The sequence below is a fragment of the Cyanistes caeruleus genome, chromosome 8 (genome assembly GCF_971803275.1).
Source record: "Cyanistes caeruleus chromosome 8, bCyaCae1.hap1.1, whole genome shotgun sequence".
Lineage (NCBI taxonomy): Eukaryota > Metazoa > Chordata > Aves > Passeriformes > Paridae > Cyanistes > Cyanistes caeruleus.
In genome coordinates, this window is record NC_141708.1 from 27,549,510 (window position 1) to 27,571,115 (window position 21,606).

The window sequence follows — 21,606 nt, forward strand, 5'->3', positions numbered from 1 at the left end:
TGGCTGAAAGTCAACTCCTACGAAAGTGGCATAAATCCTGTCAGAATGCAGCTCCCTCTGCCAAGATCTAGGACAGGAAGCTCCTGCTGCGGAGCCACAATGAGCAGAGTCTGTTGCTCGTGATGAGAAAGGAACCCACTTAACTCAGATTGAGGAATTACCGCTCTGCTGAACTGGATCCAGGCAAAAGTCTTTGTACTTATAAATTACTTAAAGGCTTTTAAATTTCTGAGGGGGAAAACCCCTTTGGTGTGGGCTTTGGTATTGGGAATAGGATGTGCTTCTCTGATGCTACAGAAATAGTCTGCAAGTCTCAGTCCAACCTATTCTCATGATTTTTGTTGTGATTTTCTTTCTTGCTCCAGAGTTGTCTGTCATTCCCTCCAGGTACCCTTACATCTGAGACAAATGCAACAGAATAGTAGTGACTTGTGAAGGGCTTTAGGCATTATGAAAGTGAGAAAACAGAAGGATAAAAAAAAAATGCTTTAAGGTTCTATTACTTGATGGATTATCTCCAGATTCAAACCTTTGGTTAGTAAGTACTTGGGGGGGGGGGGTGGAGACAGGGAAGAAGAAATTATCTTGTAATGGGAAGTAATTTAGGACTGTGATAAAAGCTCAGTAACTCTGTATTCTCTTGACCCCTTGTAAATCAGGCTCCTGATCCTAGAGCCGCTAAAGCTAGTGAGTAAATTTACTCAAATTATTTCGGGAGGATATGGATTAAGTTTATGCAAGTAAAGGTTTTTGAAGTCTAGACCCATACTGTGTGGCTCATACCTGTTCAAAATTAGCCCTTTAAAACTACTTGCATGCTTTATCAGAACTAAAATTGGTAAAGTAGAAATCTTATATGGGAACTCAGTTACCGAACCTTATATTAATTTTCCCTCTTCCAAAAAATGCTGGGACTATAGGAAAGTGTGTGAAACATCCCTGCATCTGCCATCATGATGGGATTCTGCTGACAGACCAGGATGGTCCCTGAGTGCTGTGAGACCTGCCACAACTCTGCTCCTGGGGTCCCGGAGCCTGCTCAGTCAGCTGTGCGTGTCATTGCTGATGGGTTATTGGCTTATGGCAAAGAGTGACTCTGTGGACAGTTTCCCAGTGTCCCTGTCCTAATCTGAGCCTTATAATATCATATTAACAGATAAATATGACTCCTGACCTATTTATTTTCAGAATGATTTGGGAAGTGCTGTGGGTTGCGTGATGTACAAATCTAAGATTTAGAGGATTACTGGGGAATATTAAATTGTTGTGGCTGGATCACATTCAGTCTAAGAATAAAGATTTTTTTTTCTGAAAGTTGATACATAATGTAATTTTATTCTTAGTCATCACAGGCTTCCCTTTTTTGTATTTTTTTTAAGTTATTTGGCTTCTTCGTAGAAACCAATAAGCTAGTGACAATTTCAGCCTCCAATTCAAAGGTCCAAGGGTTCATGAAAATCTGATTCCTACTAAAGGAAGACCAAGACTTTTGTTCCTGGTCTGGTGAGCATTATCAGATTGTGCATCACTCAAATGGAGAGAGGTGCATAGGAATTGCTTCTTAACATAGCAATTTCTTCCAGTGTGTTTTCATTAGGCCACTGGAGAAGGGGGCAAGTGCCCATTATTTTAATGTAAGTAGCAGCTGGAGGCCTAGTTATGCTGAGAATTTACCTCTGAGTAACTACTGAGCTTAATCATGTTACTAAAGTAAACATTTCCCCAGCATAGACCACATCTGTGTCTTTTAACTGAGTAAGGTTTGATACAAAGTGGATAACAAAGCCATCCAAATAATTCCTCTCTTTCTAGGTCAGTGCTTCCTTCAGTGTGCACTTGCTTTTTGAGAGGCAGTGGCTGTGAAGTGTCTGTTGGGCTCTGTATTACGTTAGTGGCACGTTTTCACTTCTTCTATATGTTGTGGATGATGTTGTATCTGCAAAAGCTGTGCTACCAAAGTTGTCAGGCTTCAGCTAACAAAGTGTGTACTCTTCCCTCAGGAGATATCACTCTAATTTTAGACATTTGAAAACAGGGTATAACAGAAGTGGAGATGGGGAAAGAATGTGAGAACTGGATGTATTAGATCAGTAAACATTCTGAATTTACTCAGTAAAAGTGGAGCGCGTAGAAGGAGAAGTACATAAAAGAATGAATGACCTTTGTTAGCTCATCATTACAGCTGTCAGCATAAAAGCAGATCTGGAGGAGATGTGAATCAGGAGAGCAGAGCAGATGGGTATGTTGAGGGTAGCTGAAGAGTGAAACTGAGGACAAGAAGTGGAGGGTTTTTTATGGGAGAAGCGGGTGCTCTGTGGAGTCTGATGTGCCAAATCCCAAGTCCCTGAATATTTGATCGTGTTTAACTATGGATCTGGATGAAAGAATGAAAATGTACTGAAATATACAGTGAAGTCAGGAAGGTTAAGGCTAAAAAGCTGAACTGTCTCATGTGTGAGTAGAATTAGTGCAGAGACCTAGATTTGTGGAGGAATGGAGTAATTATAAGTAATACAACTCTTAGTAGTTGTATTTTTAAAAATGTATTTATTTATTTATATTTTTTGGGGTTGGGAGGAGTGTGTCCTTTTGTCTTGAGTGCACAAAATTAAAAGGTTTTTCTAGTCAAATATCTGTGAAATGGGGGCCTGGATGAGAGTTTCAACTGTCAGAGCTGAAAGAAAAGGTCACTTCCAAGACACTGTGGTCTTTGTCCTTTTAGTTTTCTCTTAGGGAAAGCTCTAAATGAGGTAGTACAGGATGAATATGTGGCCCATGAAGGGTTTACAGTGAAGAACAAACTGTATTAAATTAAAATATGCATAAAAACTAAATTAGACTAGCTTATAAAGTGAAGTTGAAGCCAATTATGGAAATTAAGCATGATGTAATAGTTAATGAAACCAGTGTAGCAAGCACAGTGAAGCTCTGCTGATTGCCAAGAACATCTTGCTTTTACAGTACTTATGTAACCATCAGGAAAGGCCTCAGAGTGTTTTTAATAACAATAAGCCTTTTTAATAACACTTCCTTGCTTCTTTTTTTTCCACTTTTTTCCTGTGGTATTTTGTGCTGCAGGTGGGAGTGTGTGTGTTTAAAAAAAAAAAAAAGGTAATTTTCCCAAGCAGTATTCCAGGTTATACATGTATTTTTATTGTCATTGTGCACTTCTGTGAATTGCATGTGTGTACTTCATTAACAAGTTTCTGGCTCCTGAGGATTTTTATTGCCCTTCCTAACTGAATGCAAGATTTGTGTGCTTGTTTGTCTTGATTTGCTTCCGTAGTCAGCAGTCCAAATTTAATTTAATTAGAGGAAAGAAATATCTAACAAAAACACAAAGCAATGTAAGGTTGTGTTGGTTCTGTGATAGTAGCTGTTTTCCAAACTTTTGTGTTTTTAAAAAAATGGCATATGAATTTGAGCATTACTGAACTTGGTTTGTCACTTCTCAGAAAATCTCAGCCTTATTGCTTCAACAGAAAAACTAGATTTCTCTTCACTAAATACTTGTCTCACTGAAGTAATAATCAAATAAGCCTAATGGACAGGAATCTTAATTTTAAAATAGAGATTGCTTCTAGTATAGACTGATAATAGAGGTTTACCTGCTACAGATGGCCTTCAGGTTCTAAATTTCTTCTGTGCTTTACAGATGTATGGTAAAAAGTAAACATACGACAAACTTGAGAAATTGGAATTTGAGAGATAATGTCTACATGAGCTGCTTTCTAAGATCTTAGGTAATTTAGGTTACACGTACCAGATAAACATTAAAATCAGAAATGAAAAGATTTAAAAACGTTTTCTGAGTTATCAAAGCCAACTCCTCGCAGGAATACCAGGATTTGCCAAAATTTTACCTGAGCAACACTGAAGTAGGACATACATTCATGCACAGGAAAATGAAGTGCTGGGTTCTGCTGTGCCTAAAGCTCATTACTCACATCAGGACAGCCTTTACAGCTGTTTCAAATCACAGTTAAATGCTGTAGTGGGGTGCTTATTTCTCAGAATACTCCAAGTGTCCATGCTTTTTATGTTTATATTTTTTGTAATATTTGTAACGAAGATCTTCTGTTTTAGTATCTGGAGGTTGTTGTTGTGGTACTCTCTCTGTTTGCTGGAGTTGGGAAAGCTCAAGGAGAACATGCTTCTCTCTTATGTCACGTCATTATCTGTTTTCCTACTGCAACCAACTGTCTTGTTCATTCTGTATTTTCCTGAAGTAGCCCAGTTTTGATGGGTATTACTGGGTGGAAAACAGGTCATCAGAACTAAACCACTGTGTGGAACAAGGGCCTTTGCAGATAGAGGGAGTGTATTTGGACAGTGCATTCCCACGAGAGACTGTCTCCTCTGAATTAAACAAACTGAGAGCCTTAACCTGAGATTTGTGATTCAAAGCTGCAATCGGTGAAATTTCAGTGATTTTCTGAGAAATACATGATGGATTAAGTCAAAATTTTTGCTCTAAGCCCCACTTGTTAATTTGCAAGTTACCATTTCTTAGTTGGAAGCTGATGTGAAATGTTGAAACACTAATATTTTAGGAGAACATGATCCTTGGAGTTGGTTTTCTTGACAACTCTAACAACCTCCAAGTACAGATTCTTTTGGGCACCTGTACTTGCTCAGACATGTATTACTTCATGTTGTGGAGAAGAATGTCTAAAGAGGGTTGTTAACAGTTTTGCATCATTAACCAGGCTGTAGTCTAAATTTGTGTTAATATCATGCAATAAGGAGAAACTGTTACTAAGTCCTTAGAAATTCTTGTCTCTGAGTTATTATGCACATGGTAGCAAGATACACCAACTAACTTGTATTTCTGTCATACCTAGATAAAAATATCTTGAGCTAGAATCAAGGCCTGGTTTTGGGTTACTGGAGTTTAAGTGAAGCGGTGTAAGTGGAAAATAACCAAAAGCAGAATGGATAAGGCGGTGCTTTAAAGATGTCTAAGATGCTCCAAAGATGCTCACTTAGAAAAGTGAATTTGTACTCAGTTAATTCTCAGTCAGAACTCCTGGAATTCTGTGGTAGGTTTTTGATAATGGTATTACTGTATCTGTGATCCTAGGCTAACTTTCATTAATTTTTAAAAATTAATTACACTATTTTCTTTGTTTTTGCCCTCCCTCAGTTTAGGCTGTTGCCAAAACTAGTTTATTTTGCAAATGATTTCTGAGAGCACCGACTCTAGTACACATGAAATAGTGGAAATGATGCAACAGCTCATTGCATTGTATGTGTCTTCTTCCCTTGTCTTCTGTTCTGCCTCATATAGCAAACATCCCAAACAAAGGATTAAATAAAAAAGTATAAAAGGAAAGGGGAGTGAAACAAGAATAGGAGAGGAAGCATAAAACAGATTCATATTTTTCTTTTATTTCAGAGAAAAATTGATTATAGATTATACACAAACCAGTTTCTAAAACACTGAATATCACTCACTTTCCTATATTGGCTAAACACAATAGTATTTTGTATCTGCACAGAATCATTAGATACAAAGAACTTGATGTTGGTTGTTTTTATAGGTAAGGTAACTATAATTATTAAAGAATACAATTTCCAGATTTTATTGTAGCTTTATGTAATTAATGGCTTTTTTCTTTTGGCTGTCTGTGACAAAACGCTCATTTTGATTTCAACACAAATTATACTATTTTCCATCATAGTTAAATACTTTGTTGTAAAATTTCTCTTCTAAGCCTAGGGTTCTGTCTGTGAGCATATTACAAATGTTACTGCCATTTATTTTCTGGAAGGAAGATAAAATAATGTCTGTGTCTGTCCATTTTTTTCTGCTTGCTAGATACCACTGCAAATTCAGTGTGAAATCACTGCAGAGATAATTCATACCATTCTCCAATAACTTGCATTAAACCAGAGACACCCCAGAGACCATAACATCATCTCTGGGATTACAAACTATGCAAATACAGACTTGCCATGCAGGGTTAAGCTAGACCATGTAATTTCTGAAACAAGAAAAAAGAAAACAGGTAAAGTGTGTTTATTTCTCTTTTGTCCATTCCATCCAGGTTTTCAGCTACTGCTTCATAATTATTCTGTGGGAGGAAGGAGGCTTTTGTTGTTTAGGAAAGGTTCTTGATGAAAAGTGACAAAATGTAAAGCACAATTCAGGCTGAACAAACTTTTCACTTGTGGAATATGAGGCATTTAAGGGATATGCATGAAGGAGTTTTTTCTGAACTGATGAAGGACATGGTGGCAGAACATAAATAACTGGATTTATCATAAAAAAAGGTGAAAATTAGCCTAGAAAATTGTACAACCTTGGTTACATTCTCAAAAGACCTCTGGTATATTTTGACTGCACTAAAATCAAGAAAGTAACTTCTGCCCTTTGTGACTACACATAGGCTCAAATTATCACCATGTCAGAGATTTCAAAATAATGGATAAATTAACATTTAAATTTTTTGGACTGAAGCAAACACTAGAATCAGAAGTGACCTGCTTAAGGATGCCCTTTTCTTTTGTCCTAAACTTCTTGTCTTTGATTATACACTATAGTTTACAATTTGAATCGATATAAAAAGCAACAAAAACTCATTGCTAGTCTATAAGAAGTTTTCTGGAACACCAAATGCTCAGAGAGGAGGAGGGACAGATTAAAAAGCTTATGCAGGCTGCCACTTTGTCCCTCCAGAAGAACCAGCTGACCTTAGTGAAATTGTTTTTTGTATGCATGAAATGCATCTCCAAATATTTGCTTTATATGTATGTGTACACATATGTATTAAAAAAATCCCCTTTATAGGTGGCTAGATGTGCATGTGTATTTGAATGTGTGTATCTGTTTGTTTTTCTCATACAGTAATTCAAAAGAAAATGGGTTTTAGTGTGGCACAGACTTATAATTGGTGACGGTCTTGAATGCATTTTCTGGTTCTGGTGAGTTGGTCAAAGGCTGACTTTTTCTCGTGAATCAAACCACTTACAAAGACACAAGTTTATCAGCTTGGTAGTTGAAATTTTAGTCTGTTATAATCTTTGTCCATGTCAATATTTATACTTGTCAGGTATTTGCTGTTTTTTTCTAGTTGTCATTTGACAGATTTGGAAGCATCATGTGTGAAATTACTGAGCCTGACTTGGGCAGTATGGAGCATGGTCTAAACTATTTAAAATGAGTAGAGGGACAGTGCCTGTGAATTGCACAGAGTGACCACAGCCAGCTTTCTTCAGCATGTGCTGAGCTGTGCTGTGGTCAATAGTCACAAGACCTGCATCCCATAGGTTGCACAGCTGGGAGGCAGGAGCATTCCAGGACAGTTTGACACGCAGAACCTGAGTGGTTCCTCCAGACTCTCATGATGAGGTTACCGGTGAATGTGGCTTAGTGCAGTTCCCTGTCAGTTTACTTTTCTTCTATAGCTGAAAGCTAGCTAACATGAGAGCAGCTATGCCAGGAAAGTTCCAGATGCTGACTTTGTGGTTTGTCCAAGCATAAATAAGAGCTGGTACATGACCATCTCATTCATGGTGGGGAAAAGCAAGAAAATTGAAGGGTTGAAGCAATCAATGGGCAGTGGTTGCTTGAGTTTTGTTTGCAGTTCCTTGAGCATCAAAAGGCGTAGAAGCAAGTTGACAGATGGTTAATTCCTTTTCTTACACATAGCACCCCTTATAAATATAGAAAAGGAAGAAGGAGGTTTGGGCTTATTCCAGGCAGGATCCCAGTTCCCTCCATTTGGTACACGGGTGGTGTTTCCTCTTCTGGCACTTTGGGATTTGATTGTTTACACAGGTTTGCTTAGCGAGTGCACAATTTAAAAAATGATTTGACAGGAAAACAGACTTGCCTGCATGTGTGCACAGGAACATGGAAATTTATATGTTCTGTATGGATGCAGGGCATGGACAAGAAACCCAGCTGCTGCACTCAGGAGGAATCTGGTCTGTGATGGGAACCTCCTGTCCTATGCTCAGCCTTTCTCCTGCAGCTCCCCAGTGCCTGGGTCCCTCCCTGCCAGCTGCTGTTTGCTGGGGTGAGCAGGGAGGGGATGTGGCTGAGAGATGAAATTATTCTTCAGGACTAGCCAAAATTATTAATTCTTGCTGTAGGTACTTGGTGTTTGGGGCACTGAAGGCCTGCTGGGGATGAAAAAGGAAGACAAAGCTCAGTGGGTTCCAGTGTCTTGCTGCAGCTCACTCAGCTGTATTAAATATGTGAAATAAATCATGCATTTATTTTACATGGTAGCAATAGTAATTCGTTTATGTGGGCATTCGTATTGCACAGGATGCAGCAGCTGTACTTGCTGTGGTTTTATTGTTCACTGCAATGTAGATTGTTTAGAAAACACTTAGAAGTGTAGAATGCAGAGCTAAAAATATTGCCTATCAATTGTGTGCTTAGGAGGTTATTTAATTAAGTTCATCAGGAGACTCAATATTGCCCTTACATGTTGATGAAGATCTGTCATCTCTTCAGGTTTTGTTGAATACTTAAACTAAACTATTTGCCTCTTTCACATTGTTTTAATGACAGTTCTTCTAAGTAAAATGTGAAAAGACAGAGAAGCTGAATTTGTCTTATATTCATGTAGTTAATCTTATGGTTGCTGAGCTTGTTCTTGTTTCTTCACAATAAACCACTTTAAAAGCCAGTTCAAATTTTCCATTTCAATATTAAGACAGTGAAACAAGAGAAATGAGTACAGCTAAGAGTTGTAAATGGAAGATGTCTTTTTAAAGCCTGCACAAAATCTAATGTCATTAACAATGCCATTCCAAACCAGATTGTAAAATCTTTGGGTGTCACCTGCACTGCTGTTTTAAACTCCACTGGTTGTCCTGTGCAGTCCTCCAGTTGCATTATGTTAGCTGTAGACTGAGTGAAAGAAAAGTAAGATATTTCAGTATTTTGTGACAGCTGCGTCAGTGATTTTGAATTAATCAGGTGAGCACTTCCAGTTGTCTTTTTCTCATTTCTCATTACTCCTTGGCAACACCAATAAAGAAGAATATAAATGGCAAATTAAAGACAAAATGACAATTGTACAAAAAATTAGATCAACTTTTTCTCTTGGCTCCTGTGGGAGCCAATATTGTGCTCATATAATTTTGTATTAGATGGAAATGGTAATCAGATTAAGTAAAAGTAGTGGAGGTTTTATCAGCACTAGGGAAGTAGAGCTGTCTTCCAGGGGTGAACATAACATCTTTTGCAATTTGAGTTCTATTTTGAAACAGCTGGGCCAGACACTTGTTTGTTCTCATGCCCTCTATGCTTTAAGTTTGCCAGCCATGCACTTCCTGCATGGATGCTTTTCATACTTCTCTTACATCTTCTGGATTTCTTTTCTTATCTATGCCTTTCTGTCACTAACTGCTAATAATTAGCACTCTTCTGGAAACTGAGTGTTGCAGATCGCTGAAATTGATCTGTGTTGATTGTGCAGCCAACAAACAATGGCAGAGCCCCGGCTGTTCCCAAGCCCTGGTGTAAGCATTGCCTGGCAATGTTGTAGCAGCCAAGAACTGACTGGTTACAGTGGAATGTTTTCCTCTTCATTTTTTTTTTTTTTTTTTTTTTTTTTTAAACGGTAAGATACTTCTATGTAACTGTAAAAAATCCAGGCACTTTTTTGTGTGGTTTTTTTTTTTTTTTCCTTTCTTAGTTTTGTTTTGTTTTTTGGTAAAGTTGAATCAGTAGAACTTTCTTTAAGAAATTCTTTAAGACTGGTAAGAGCAATGTAATTAGATTGCAATTACATGATCTGATTTAACTTCTGCAAAATAACCTTTCAACTGACAAACAGCCCTTGAAATAATTCTGTTTCTGTGCATCAGATAAAAGGATAAATCTTGGGCAAAGTTCTTTCAGATTTCTGAGACAGGCAAAAGACTGTTTTGTATGAGGGTGTCATTTTTGTGTTCTAGGAATGACAAATGACAACCAGTGATTAGGAAATACTTTAGAAGAGTTGGTAGAGAGGCATTTTCTAAGTAAGGAAATTAGTTTAAAAAATGCCAGTGTACACTGAGGGTATGGTTTTAGAAGGGATGATAGCTTTTTCTGTGACCAGTAACCACTATAGTGTTGAGAACTGATTTGAAATGGAAAGCATGGGACAGGCCAAATAACCTGGACATAGAGTATATGGAAAAATGTGTCGCGTATTATAAAATGAAAAATTATTATAACTGATTATAAAAGAAAAATTATACATTGATATTAAACTAGCTCATGCATTTCTTTGACTGGAATACATGTTGGTCTGTGTCGTGGAGGCAGTTTGGTCCAGCTGAGCAAGACTGGCTTCCAAATCATAGCCATTTCCTGAGTTGGCGGCTCAGTAATGCTTTCACCAAGCTGTGCTCCCTGTTATTGCTGGCCCTTCTCCTGGGAGCTATGCTTCCTGTACTTAATTAGATGAGAAGAAGATGAGCTGTTCCCCTCTCCCTCACTTCAGGTTCATGTCTGGATGGTCCCAATTCCAGTGCTCAGTAGTACAGCTCACTGAGCTGGCTGCTAACCTGAGAAGTTCTGCTTCAGAGGATCTGTTTTGCCTTCTCAGCTTGAGAAGAGAGTAAATTCCAGCTAAAATTGCCCCTTTTCTAGCATCAAACCCAGTGTGACTGTGGTTTGGGGAAGGAGAAAGTGAAGTGCCCCCAGTGCCTTGGTCATGTTGGATATTTTAATAGCTTGGATTTAAAATCTTCCTTTCCTGCTTTGAGTTATATCAATATGCAGAAAAAGATACCGTGTTCTCTAATTAATGGTGAAATGAGTCCTGGCAAATACAGTCCTTCATGTACCAAGCAGCCAGAAATGGTTCAAAGGTTCCAGTACCAGGTGATGTCAAGCTCCCCTGGAAAAGCCATCTCTAATAGGAGCTAGGCTGGATCAGCTGAGTGCTTGGCTTTTCTAAAATGATCTGCAAAGAGTATTAATTAGTAACATATCAGCAGGCTGACATCTGAGAATCTTTGGTAAAACTGCAGTGATGATATTGGTCAGTAACAGTAACACCACCTTGTCACTGAGGATTTAAGTAAGGTTCAGAGGACAGAGGTTGTAAGCAGGTGATGTTAAATGGGTCAGTGCCTTCTACACCACACAGCTGGGAGATGGCAAGAGAATGCAAAAACTGTTGCTGTGGCCACTGGTTTTTTTTTTTGGTTTTGTTTTCATTATGTGTAGTTTTGCCTTTTACATTATGACAGAATAATCTCACATTAAAAGGATATCAAAATGAACACACATGAACAATTTGAAGCAGTAAATAATTATTCAACCTTGTTTATAAAATTATGTATGTAAGGGTTCTTCACCTTTCTAAGGAGGATGCACGGAACAGCTCTTGCTGGCAGCAAGAACAGGACCACGTATTTTTTACACATTGCTTTTGAATTTAGCAAAATACTGAGGGTGAGTGGGAGGGAATCAGCATCATTTGTTGAAGTATTTGCAACTGTTCCCAGGTGGTTACGGTCAGGCCTCAGTAGGAGGACTGGGACAAAGTTCCCTCTTTCCAGTGTTGGAAAGGTCACATGCTAGAATCCAGAAACATGATTCACCTCGTGTGCCAAATGCAGATTTTCTGAAAATAGCCATATGCCAGTTTGTTATGGTGATGTGCACATGCTTGAGCTAGTATGTTGCTTCTGATGCCAAGTGTCTGTCTCAATGAGATGAGTAAAGCAGAGTGTCGGTGCAGCGAGTATAATCCGTTCTAATATTAGAACGTGGGGCTGCATCCTGCCGGCCCAGCCACGGCAACTGCAGCTCAGGCTGCTCAGGACCTCTGTGTTCCCTGCAAACTGCTTTCCCTGCTTCTAATTATTTTATTTTTTTTTCTAGGAAGTATGAGTAAAGGACAGCTAATCCCCTCACAAGATACAGTTGCAATATGGTCTAGTGGACAAGTACTGGGTTAAGGTTTTGTTTATCTCAATTAATGCACTTTTAGCTTGACAGACAACCCTATCCGTTGTCATCCTGTGTGGAAAGGAAGTTAGCAAGTGATGAAGGCAATACCATTAAAAAACAAAGAAAACCCCAACCCCCCAGACTTAACTTACTTGGCCATGTCTGAACTTGAATACCAAGGTTAAGAACTTCTGAAGAAGTTGTACAAGGAAGCAGCAGCTTTGAAATGTTTGGGAATAGGTCAGTAGGTGAGAAGTGTTCCTTCTCAGGCTCTAGCTTGCTTTGTTTTAGGAAAGGAGTTTGCCTGCATAACTGGCAGTCAAATATCTCCATCCCACCCAAAACTATAGGAGAACCCAGCTCAGAGCACTTTGTTGGCTTTGAAATGGCAGCCTGGGTAGGATGGACAGGAGAACTGTTCAGAGCTGATGCTGCCACCTTTGGGCCAGCTGGAAATATCTCCCCATGGTGTCATGTATGCCTTTCAAACCACCAGCTTCAAATAAAATTCCAAATTTCCCTAACCTTAAGAGATTTTGAGCACTAATCTAGCCCAAAACTCCTCTTCAGTGCAGGCCTGTTTATTGGACTTGAACTTAAAACCACAACTGCACCTATACCATAATAAGTATTGGTAATAAAATTTAGAGCATGTGAATGTGAAGAGCATGAGTGCTCATTTTCATCAATATTAAAATCTACTCTCTCTTGCCTATGTTTCCTTTCAGTTGATATTTACTTCTAATAAATAGATCAGTATTGATGCTTAATTCAGTAGTGTACTTGCTTAATATTCATTTGTTAAAACATTAGAATAATAAAAAAAAATCTTTTTTCTTTACAACCACTTTCTGCTCAGCACTTCCCACCTGAAAAATCCATCTTTTAAAGTGCTTTTTATACTTTGGTCAGTTATAAAAACATTAGGGCAGAACAAAGATAATTCTAAACAGAATGGAAAAATAAAGATACAATGTCAAAAATGTTTGGTGCTGTCTCTGACTATGGTACTTACAGAAAACTCATCACCATAGTAACTAAGCCTCTGCTAAATAATTACTAACAGATTTGTTCTTTTTTGTCTTCTAACTATGTCTAGCCTTGGCTATAGTTTTAAATTTAAGAATGGTATATACATACATGTTAGCACACTGCATTTGGATGATAAGCCAAAGAACTCACCATATTAGGATCCTAATTCTTGATTTCTAGGTGTTCATGGTTACTGTTTTCTCACAAATGAAAGAACAGTGCAGAACAGTTTTAATAAAGGTTATCTTAGTGCTACAGCTATCACGGAAAGTCAGACCTCAGGAAAAAAGCAAGCTTTTTCTATAAAGCCAGAGCAATTCTTGAAAGACATTAGATTTGTGTTTAATTAAGCAGCTATTTGAAATAGCAGAGCAAAATTCCCTACCTTGGCTGTTCCCCATACTCCATCAGCAGCACTTGGGCAGTGCCTTACTCTTAGTAGATCAGTGGTGTTGCATTTCATCTTTTTTTTTTTTTTTTTTTTTTTTTTTTTTTTTTTCTTTCCTGCAGTATTGTGCAAAGCAAATGTTCTAATTTGGTTTGGAGGATTTGCTGCCCTGCAGGCTGTGTAACCTGGGTGAACAATGAGCAGAAGATCCTCCAGCTGCAGACTAAGGGCTTTCAGGATCTTCATTCACTTTTTGAGTTGCTGATTGCTGATGATCCTTTCTCTGAACTCCTTTTACACAGAGTAACCTCACGTTTGCTTCAGGAGCATTTTGGAGAACACTGAAGTATTTTACAAAATCTGTTGCTGCTTATGGGGGAAGTGGCCTGCTTCTCCTTTATTTTATTGCCTAGAAATGCTGTTTCATGGGCATATTCCATTTTTACCCCCATTCTTTAGGGAGGAATTTGCTAGCTTTTCACACTACTCTTAGCTGTAAGATAAATGTCTAGGCTTGAACAGTCTGAAGAGAGCTAGTAAAGTGGCCATGCCTTGCACATGGTCGTGCTTGGATTGAGTAACGACTTATGAAGTCTTTGTGCTTCTGGCTGAGCTCAGTTTCATCTTGTTTGTTAGGAGATCAAATGGGTTTGTTTTCTGTAGTGGCTAATGCAGCTTGGTGCTTCAAAGAGCTGACAACCAAATGATCTCTGACTTGTAGGTTTGTGTTGTGTGTTTCTTGTTTTTGGTTTGTTTTTGGTTTTTTTTTTTGGTCTGAGAGCTGTTGCTTATGTTAAACAGGCCATGAAACATTTAGGACCAGACTTCTGAAGTATGTGAGCCTGTGCTCACAGCAACTAACTGAGGTGAGGCACAGATAAATTGATTTTTTTATCTTCATTTATTTGCGTTGAAACCCACATCTTTCTCTCCTGGTGAGGAGCAGCATCCAGATATCTGACCAAGGTAAACATGCACCTGTTATCACTGAAGATGAATAGATCACACAGACACAGGTCGAGGTGTGGTGAAAGGAAGAGCAGAGTTTATTTTTCCTCCCAGGATTTATAGGTTTCTGACCATGGCCAGGGATTGGATGATCAGGATAACACTTTCTCACTGCACTGGCCATGAGAGATGCCCATCACAAGACGTGTAACAGAAAGAATGTACACATATCCATGTTTACAGTTACTGTCCTGGGAAAGTCCTTAGAAAACTATGTCAGCAAGCTCAGAAGCTGAGTTTTCAGGGGGACATGCACCTTCTTTCTTTTCTATTTATTTGTTTTATTTATTCTATTTTAAAAATTTTTATTTTATTTTATTAATTTATTCATTTATCTTTGTGGGGGCTGAGGAAGGGGGAAGAGGAGAAAATATGCCGAGGGCAGAGATTGTTCTTGACTTTTCTCGTGAAATTCTGACATTAATCTAACAGGTTGTAGAAGTTGGTGGTTTTTGTTGTGTTTAGGTTTTGGGATTTTTTTTTTTAACAAAAAAACCCCACAAACTGTGAATTTGAGCTGGTCTTTAGCACATGAAATATTCATCTGTTTGAAGTACAGACATGAGGTCTCTCAAGCCAGTAGCCACCCTGTAGGGTCTTGAGCAGAATGTAGCTTACTCTAGAAATAGTAATAGGAGCAAGACCCATACCAGAGAGGAGCCTGTTGTGATATTTTGAAATCACCACATGTAAGAACAGTAACTTAGGACCTGTACTGTGAAAGTAATTTGTTGCCATAAAACATGTATTTAAAATTGGATTCTTCTAAATATATTCTGTAACTGTTGAAATGGATGTGTGGACTGGGTTAGGAGATGCAAAAGAGTTCAGAGCAATTTCTGTGAATATCATACAGGAGCCATGTATAGATGTACAGTTTTAAAATTGAACTGAATCAATGAGATGAACATTATGAAACAAATTCAAACTGCTCCCCAAGGAATCAAACTTGCAATTTTCAGCACTACCATTCCTTTGAAATCTAGAAACATAAATATGTTCTTGAACTGGATGTGGAACATCTCTGCAAATAAAAGGTAGATCTACTAAATGTGTTATGAAATTTGTTAAAATTTGGTTCAGCAGGGCATAAAATGTACATGCACAGGTTTCATTAGCTCAACCCATGTTACTTAGAATGGTGATAAGCACTATCTCAATCCGTTATCTAACAATAATCTTCTAAATTGCAGTATGTTTAAATTCCAAGTATCTTTGCTAGTGCAATAAGTGAAAGGAGCTTCTCCTCTCTGAAGATGATTCATTTTGGAAAATGTCCTTGAAAAAATCTTCTTGTATCCTAGCTAAGGATATGCATATTAAGTCTAATCTGCAGTTTTAAATTCTGCCAAAGATGAAGATTTATGATTGAGGTTAGATTAAACCATGGCAATATGGTTTTGGTTAGTATAACAGCAAAGTGTGTAAGTGAATTTTAAGCTACAGAAAATACAATTTCTTGTTCATAGTATCTATGTCATTTAATCTGTATTGGAGAAGTCATGGATATAGGATCTCAGTCATTATTACTCTTAACAGACAATTACTCTTCTACTGACTCATGTCCCCTGACATACGGTTTGCTGCTTCTCAAGCCACTTCTAGACTATTAAATGGCCACATGACTCTTTTGAGCTAAACGTGGATCTTCAATTGTAGCTTGTATTTATGCAGTTGACTTTTTGTCAATGTCTCTCATTCCTTATTTTGCCTTGCATATTCTAGTTGCTTTTATTTTAAAATATGAAGGGATTTCAAATTTTTTAATTTAATTTATTTGGGGGACCTAATTATTAAAATAAATAATTTTTTTATTGCCTGCTGGGAAATACTGAACTATATTTTCAAGAATTAAATCTTGCCCAACCAGTGTTCTGCATGTTAGTAGTCACCAAATAGAAGTAAACAGCTTCACAGATTTTTTCCAGCTTGGTCTTAAATGTTTTGTTTTAGTGTGTTTAGTTGGTCATTTGATTCTATATAACATCATTTGGATATGTTATATATGTGTATATATATAATCCTGTCTGTGATAACTGAGATTTTCATCTACCTGTGCTTTAGTTACCAATATCAACTCTATCACTTCCATGTTCATTCCACCAAGAGGAAAAATAGTGCACAGTGTTGCAGCTGACTCTTTGACCTCTGCACAGTGTAAAATGGGAGGTTCATAAGGATTAACAGGGTCTGGTGTGCTCTGAAAATGGAATTATGTTAAATGATTAAGAAAACCTAATCTCTCTGGATTTTATCAATATATTGTGTAACAATCTGTGTGAGCAAACAACTACTGAGCAATATGCTTTTTAATAAAAATGTTGTGTTTGTTTTGTATAATATCTAACAAGGGGAGTCTAAGAATTTAGTGGGAATGAAAGCAGCAAAAGGGTACAGGACTTCCTCTCAAAAGTCTCAAGAATTAAATCAAGTGGATTTTTTTTCCCCAAAAATCTTGACATCCTTTATCCTGAGGAATGATTCTCAGATTTTTTATTCTAATGGTCCTGAGCACCCTGCAGTTGCTGATCCTCTTGAGTGTGTGTGGGTGGACTTCCAGCCTCAGCTGCTGTGTCACTCTCTGGATTTAACTGGAATTTGCCCTAAAGGATAACTGGAGAGGATTGAATTTTGCCCATAATCTCTTTCTTTCACAGTTCAAAGAGGTGAATTGCTCTGCTTTTTGTTTAGGGTGGCCATGAAATTTTGTTGTGTCAAATTTCTCTTTTGATTAACAACATGAATTTAATAGAGGTGACTGTTGTTTGCTTATGTGCTTTAAATTAGCATTAGAGGAGTCTGTGTTCTTGGGAGGAGGTGCCAGGGAACTCTGAAATGAATGGCATCACTTCTTTAATGCTGGAATTATTATGTTTAAAAAATATAACTGGACATGAAAACAGAAGTCCATGTAGTTAGCTGAATTCAGTTACCTTTTTGCATGATTTAAGGTTTCTAAAAAAATGCTTTCTGAAGTGTTTTAATCAGTCTGCATGATATGAAAATTTCTAGTAGATTTTTAAAGAGAAGATTGTAGAAAAATAGCTAAAACTTTTTTTTCTCTGTAATCATTAAGATCTTTACTAAATTTTAGAAATGGAGATGTGTTTGCCATTGAATATTGAGTGCCATAAGGAACCCTCACTTGCTGCTTTCAGATTAACATTGTTTATTGTAGCAGACTTTATTATCATAGGGAATTGATCAAAATTTTTAAAATTAGTCTTTTATTTGTGAGCTTGTAGTGAATTCTAAAATTTCCCCATATTTACATGAAAACAATAAGATTCATTATGTCTCAAATTGTTACTTACTGCCTGACCAAAGTCATGTCTCCATCAAGGTGATCTGTGCCTATTGTCTATCAGCTGTTCACTACAAAACCACTGCAATGTATCCTGGTTTAAATTATGGGAGAGGTAAATTTCATGGCAGAACACAACAGCCCTTTGTTGCTACTTGAAGCTCATTCTAAATCTAGATCTAAATCTGAATTTTGACTTCCATTATATGCTTATTAAAACCATGAAGTTCATTCATTAATCTGAACCTCTTACTCTGAGTGTTCAGTTTTTCTTCCTCCCCTTCACCTTGTTTTGTACAAATCCTTTTTCCATTATCCATATTACTGTTATTTTCAAGAGGTACTGGAAAAACAATGTGTTTTCTTGTTGAAATAGATAACACAAAAAAGATTCAGTAACTAATGCCATGGGTATTTCCAAGGGCAGAACAGTGCTAATGTAACAATGAACAAATAATACAACCCACCACAGAGGGATTTCAAGTCTATAAAACAAATAACTTGTATGAATATGATAATAGACCGATTGGGTTCAGAAGTGATTTGCATTGGTACAGCTACAGGTCTGTTTTGAAAAATGTAGCTGGATGTCAATTTGAATATTTTCATGATCTGAAAAACATCACTGTCAACTTCTTTCTTTATTCAGAAATTCTTATGCAGGAACTACAAGAAAGCTGTGCTCGTACAGAGAAATAAAGACAGTGTAACCAGGCTGCATAGCTGAATATAAACATCTGGAAGGTGGAAAGTAAATTACTATTTTTCATTTTAATATTCAGAAATTTCATCAGGAGAGTTTTCTGCTCAACATCAAGATATGCCACAGGATGACCTTTCCTTCCAGATTTGTGTTGAGCCTTGTAAAAGACAGCTGGGTGTAAGGTATGAACCCTTGGCATGGTGAGGATTGACCGTGCTGTTGTGTGAAGTTAAAGCAACAGAGAATTTTTTTTTTTGCTCCTTTTACTGATTGTTACTGATTTCTGTTCGAGATGACAGCCTCCTCTCTGCCTCTGAGGCTAGATCAGGTTACCTGCCTGCAGAGCTGCTCCTTGGAGCTGGGTGCCTTTTGTGCTTGTGTAGCCTCCAGTAAAGGCATGTGTGAATATATTACATAGAACTTATGGAATGATTTTTCAACTTGGTTAAGGCGGGCACAAAATAGTTAAACTTGTTTTTCAGGGGTGAAATCAGTCTATACTAGAAAAAAATCCAACAAAAGCAATGGAGAAATATTAATAAGACTAATCATCCAAATGGGAAAAAACAACTGTTCAGGCTTTGAAGTCAGCCTGAATCATGCCCGCTTTTAAACAAATACTTAAAACAAAATAATTATTCCTCAATTTTAATTACATTTAAGCCTGAAAACAAATCTGTATCCTAACGATACAGGTTCACTTTTTGGTTGCATACTTTATTTTTGTAGAGTCTTAAGGTAGTTACTTAATCTATAATTTACAGCTTTTATTCAGTAAAATACTTTGACAATATACTTTTCTTTTACTTTGTGTGTCATGCTTGCTTTTAAGTACAGCTGCTTTGAAATCTAGTAATTCAAACATATTTCAGGTTAACTGAATTCTTACTCCCCAAGAATTAGTCCATTATGAAATTCAATTACTTCAAAAAAAATATTTCTATCATATGGAACAATTCAGCAATGGAGTTAACACCTCATTCACACCTTAAATAATTTAATCACTGACTTAAGGGAATTAAGTGCTGAATTTAAATGCAATCTTCTAGCACCGTGTGTTTGGAAACTTGTAGATAAAAGATCAGTTTAATCGAATTGTGGTGCCTCTTGTCTCATATCTAGCAGAGCACAGATGCAGATCACAGTATCTGCTCCATGTGATGCAGCTGTGCAAAACCACAAAGGACAAATACAGTGGAAAAAACCACCTTTGAGGGACTAGAGCAGCTGCATGTACAAAATCATGAGCAAAATCAGATCCGAAAGGTAACTGAGAAGGTCACTTACTACACCATTTTAGGAGTATTATATCAGTGTAAAGTAGCTGGAAGGTGCCCTTATTATGAATGTTGTGTATGTGTCTGATCAGACTGTCATGTTGTTTTCTGTGTGGAGCCACAGAGCTTCTGGCAAAAAAAAGATGAGAGAAATTTAAAAACATACTAGCAAGTATTTTATTGACTTTGTCTTGCAATGTCTCTTTATTGACACAAGTGACTTTTACAGCACTTTTGCTTCTGATGCTAAAACTGTATTTGATGTCTAAGGTTTTACAGGTCTTCAGGGGAAAAATTGTATGGTAGAGTAAACTTAAGACTCTGAATTTAGAAGGCAGTAGTTTACAGGATTGGTAGTGACCCTAATGCCACACTTGGGGGATTATACACTTGGGGTTAGTCTGCCTGTCCTGATCTAAACAGGGGACAAATCTGATGGATGTGTCATTGTATTGTTTGCTTTTAATGAGGTATTTGATACAGAATCTGGCCAGAACTGCTGGTATGTAGCAGACTATAAATCTAAACCCTCTTTGCCTTGCTAAGAGTCATAGTTGGCTGCAGACCAGTGATCAAATCCCTGAGCAGGCAAGGAGCACAAGCTGTTGGTGAAGAAGATGTTGCTGTCTGTGGCTGTGCAAGCCTAACAGAGCAGCTAAAGAGAGCTTGGAGCTGCAGCTGATGAATATAAAGACAGAGTAAACCTGGTTCTCCCAGGGCAGATTTGGCAGTGGAGTATAGGATAGGAATGATAAGCTGGGAAAACAGCTCCTCTTTTTAAGAGTACTGGTTGAGGAACTGAACATTTTGAGACCATCATTAGCAGTTCTGTTACTTAGAGGTCTGAGGGAAATTTGATTTACTTTCATTAAAAGTTCATGCTGGCAAGGGAAAAGGTTAAAACAACTTCTTTTCCTATTAAGCTATTGTAGAAAAAATCCTTGATGATTGCCTCCCTGAATGTAATCATCTGATCAGGTTTATATCAAGAGAGTGAGTTCCATAAACACCTTGTTTTTGTGAGAAGTAGGTGGACTGAGATTACTTTTTGGTGAATCAGTTATTTAACTCCAGCTCCAGGATGGTCTGGCAGGGCAAATGACACAAGACAGTGTCTGTCCTGGGTGTATTAATTGTGCCTTATCATGAACCATGGGTGAATTCTGGCATATTCCCAGGACTTGCTCAGAAGCCTCTGAAAACGTATCAGCTCCCACATAGTGAGTTTGTTTACTTCTGTGTATAAACAACACAGGTGCCAGTGTTACCTGAGTGCTGGGCAGCTGAGGAAAGCCAACTGCCCCATGGAATGCAGCATTGAGGGCAGGGAAGCTGTAAGGGGTGCAGGTACCACAGCTACCAGACAGGGCTGCCAGGCTCAGCATCTTCCCTTTCTAGTTTACAGGTGCTAACCTAGTGAGCACTACATGAGGCACTGGTGGGGTTGATTGTGTGGTTTTTGAGGTCCCCAAAGTATCCTAAAGCTCTGTCCAAAATGAAAAGCTAAGTAGTAGCATTGCACTGGTCATGACAAATCCCAGCAGCTATTAGAGGGTTAGCAATAGCTAAAGCTGTGGCTAATGGTATCATTTTATTGAAAGAGTCTGTGTTGGCTAGTACATATTGATTAACTCCCTCTACACATTTTTGAGAGTCTTAGAGTCCTTAATTTCTCTTTTAAAGTCTCTAGAGGTAAGCAAAAGAGACCTTGTAAGTACTTACCTGAAAGGCAGCACTTTAAGCTGTGCAACTTCCCCATGCTGTGTAGTACACCAGCAGGAGTACTTTAAACACAGGTTTTTGTGAAGATTTCCATATGATTCCCTTCTAGTTCAGCCAGGTTTCTAACTCCTCTGAGCTGGTGTTGTTGATTAAGTGCTTCATACATTTCTGTACCCACACTGCTGCTGCTGCTGGGCTTCTAAACTTGAAGAACTTGAAGAAAGTAAAAGGCAACTGTCTTGAAAGACACTCTTCTTC

At 37.8% G+C, this 21,606-nt stretch overlaps 1 protein-coding gene across 12 annotated transcripts in view; it reads left to right on the top strand.

Moving 5' to 3' along the window:
- GRID1 (glutamate ionotropic receptor delta type subunit 1) overlaps positions 1-21,606 on the top strand; it is a 493,727-nt gene that overhangs the window by 137,586 nt on the left and 334,535 nt on the right. Inside the window, exon 2 of one of the 12 annotated variants that reach the window (XM_086900898.1) lies at positions 18,429-18,531. The exons of the other annotated variants lie outside the window; for them this stretch is intronic. The gene's annotated coding sequence lies outside the window, so the exon portion shown is untranslated. The remainder of the gene's footprint in view (positions 1-18,428; positions 18,532-21,606) is intronic. 12 annotated transcript variants of the gene reach the window in all.